Genomic DNA, 3,447 nt, shown 5'->3' on the forward strand with positions numbered 1-3,447 from the left:
TGCGTTCCAATTCAATGTGTTCACTCTGTCTCATCCCCTCGAATGTACATCACTGATTATGTTACACAAGTGTTCACTTTTGGCAGAGCGTCTCAATTGGTTTAAATAGAACGTCCTAAACCCTTAGGAACTACGGCTGCATTCAGGCTAATTTTGTATTCCCTTCACTCGCTAACTTCCCTCCGTCTCATTTCCTCGGATGTACATTGTTGATTTTCACACTAGTGTTCACTATTGGTGGAGCAGCTGAAGGGGTTTAAATGAAACACCCTAAACCCTTGAGAACCACGCTGTTGTAACACCACAATCGTGTTGCATTCTGGGACATACAGGTGCTGTAGTGGACATATGAAGCAGACTCTCCCTTGGTCAAAATCAAGGGATCAAGATAATGTACAATTCCCTTGTTTACTTGAAGTGGAACGCATTTGAAAACAGTAACAGGCATTCCCCCAAGGGGACAAGTGAAGGGAAGTTCACAAGTGTGTTTCTAAATGTGGACTGGAAAGCAGTCTAGGCTGCATTGCATTATGGGACGTATAGGTGTTCGTGGACATATGAAGCCTACTCACTTACTCGGTCTACATCGAGAGTCCATGTAAGCTTCCCTTGTTCACTTGATGAAGTGGAAATCCCTTGAAAATGGCTTTGGGGACTTCCTCGAAGGAACAAGGGAAGTTCGCCAGTGTGTATAAGTGGATTGGAACGCAGCCCGAGTCTTCTCCATGTGCCTGCTGCATTATGGGAAATGTAGGCTTGATGTAGCACTACACACCAACGCCTCAAACTAAAGAGGATTTCACAGTCAAGGATAAAAGCGATGCGTCTTAAACACTGAGAATACAAGGATCAGTTCAGTTCAGAGTGGGTTAAATTTCCCTGCTGAAAGTCCAAACACTGAAGAGCAAATCCACTGATCTGAGCAAGCCAATGGTGACGGTGGAGGAGCCAACTTCACCAATTGATAAAGTGAAGGGGAAAAAAAACCTCGAGAAAGACCAGGCTTTGTTGGACACGACCATTACACTTCTAGCCAAACTTACTGTGTGGAGCTGCAGTCTAGGCGCCGGAGGCTGGAGAAGCTGGACGTCCATCGTGGAGAAGCTACAGGTGTGAGCAGGTCATCGGCGGCTGGTCAGACTGGTCCACAGGATCAATGCGGAGACTCATCGGTCATGGTGGTCTTTCAGGAATCAGTCATGCTCTCCTTTCCTCCATGACCCCCACAGCATCAGCTCGGGATACGGCCTGGTCCAGGATTATGGATACCTTGGAATCATCTCTTCCCTTGGATCGTCAAAGCAATTGTGGGAAGAAGAATAATCTTATTTTAAAGTGAAAACTCTATAATTTTACTTACCTCACTGGCAGATTATTTCGATGAAAGCGGTGAGTAAATAGTGACAGAATTGTCATTTTGAGGTGAACTGTGTCTTTAAATGTGGGAGTGATTGGAGAATCCCTATATAATAGAATCAGAATAATTTTGCTCAATTTTCTATTAATAATCTCTCTAAGAGTCTTTAAAGAGCACTGCTGCATCTGTTCTCTGAACAGTTTTTGATAAGAGTGAAATATCTGCTTCACGCTGCTCTCCAGAAATAAGCAAGCACCTGGTGGTGTGATCTGAAATGTCCATAAAAGGAGTTCCTCCACCCTCGTGATGTCATCGAGAGCAATGTTTGAAAATGATCCAAAACTGATTCCAATGACTTCGTTATTCAAAGCAACACTGTCATACATGCAAATTATTTTTTTTTTAACACTGTAAATAAAAACTCGGAATACAGAAATTTCAAGATTAACCCCCCCCAAAGAGATAGTTCACCCTAAAATGTGTCATCATTTACTCATCCACCTATTTCAAACCTCTTTACATTTCAGAAACTAAACTCTCTGCTCTGATCAGACTCAAACTGAACTGTTTGGAGTGAACGCCAGGCGTTACGTGTGGAGAACAGCAGGCAGCGCTCATCAGCAGGCTAACAGCATCCCTACAGTGCAGCATGGTGGTGTTGGCATCATGCTGTGGGGATGTGTTTCAGCAGCAGGAGCTGGAAGACTAGTCAGGATAGAGGGAAAGATGAATGCAGCGATGTACAGAGACATCCTGAATGAAGACCTGCACAAGAGCGCTCTCCACCTCAGACAAGAGCAGGACAATGACCCAAAGCACACCAACAAAATATCAATGGAGCGGCTTCACAACAACTCGGTGAATGTCCTTGAGTGGCCCAGCCAGAGCCCAGACCTAAATCCTATTGAACATCTCTGGAGAGATCTGAAAATGGCTGCACACCGTCGCTTCCCATTTAACCTGATAGAGCTTGAGAGGTACTCTATACGTTTCTGGTGAACACAAAAGAAGATAGTTTGAAGAAAGCTGTAACCATTGACTTCAACAATATTTAATTCCTACAATCTACAAGTCAATAGTGACAGGTTTCCAGCATTCTTCAAACTATCTTCTTTTGTGTTGAACAAAACCACTTGAGGGTAAGCAAATAATGAGTACTCCTTCATTTGTTTAAGTGAACTGTCCCTTTAAGGACTATTAACAACAGTTCGATTATTATTTTAATGTTTACATTTTTTATATTGGAGATTAATCTAAAGCCCACTGAGTGCCGAGGTCTGTTCCAGCAAGGGTTGAGCACATGTTTGCATATGCATTTTGGCTTAAAGGATTGGTTCACTCAAAAATGATAAGTAGCCTATGATTTCCTCAACCCTCAAGGCATCGGAAGTATATAAGACATTTATTCCGGTCAAATACAATCATTCCTAATCGTTCCAAAGGCAGCAGGTGGGTGTTGTAGACACATCTATTACAGATATATTATAATTTGCAACTGGAAACCTTTATTAACCTCTGTATTTTAGCCATTTTTATTATACTAATGCATATTATTGGACTTTTTGTAAAAACCTGAATAGAAACACACCATCACCGCCATTATAGAGCTGGAAATAAGACACTTTTTAAAATAATTTCGATTGCATTGACTGCCTTGAGGGAAATTATAGTGCATTTGAAATAGTTGCGTGAACTAACCCTTTAAGCAATTAGAGTTGAATCTGAATGGATGAAAGATCATAATAATAATCAGCAATACTTCACTATAACTGCTGTGTGTCATAAACATCATTAATAATCTGACATCAGCACATGACAGGCCTCAGTTGTGATCAATCTTCAGTGCACTGGAGGAAAGTGTGTGTGTCTTACCATGTACCCGATCCACATATAATCCTAAAACCGAGAGGGGAAAGTGGTATTATGCAAATAGCTCTTCTAATATTGTCCAGAGGTAAAGACTGTATGCAGTTCTGTGCTGTACATCAGCAGGGTTAATACAGGGTCCACACACAGGGTCACAGCGGAGACGAAATGTACAAAGCATCTAACAGGAGGATCCAAATAACCGGAATAAATGTCTGACATCA

General features: G+C 41.9%; 1 protein-coding gene across 4 annotated transcripts in view; it reads left to right on the forward strand.

Annotated features, from left to right (window-relative positions):
* dbndd1 (dysbindin domain containing 1) overlaps positions 1 to 3,447 on the forward strand; it is a 15,022-nt gene extending 11,575 nt beyond the window's left edge. For 2 of the 4 annotated variants that reach the window (XR_012400558.1, XR_012400559.1), the window contains exons 4-5: positions 1 to 1,389; positions 1,885 to 3,447. The exon at positions 1 to 1,389 is cut by the window's left edge. The gene's annotated coding sequence lies outside the window, so the exon portion shown is untranslated. The other 2 variants (XM_073943446.1, XM_005163206.6) reach the window with 1 other exon arrangement.

The sequence above is a fragment of the Danio rerio genome, chromosome 25 (genome assembly GCF_049306965.1).
Source record: "Danio rerio strain Tuebingen ecotype United States chromosome 25, GRCz12tu, whole genome shotgun sequence".
Lineage (NCBI taxonomy): Eukaryota > Metazoa > Chordata > Actinopteri > Cypriniformes > Danionidae > Danio > Danio rerio.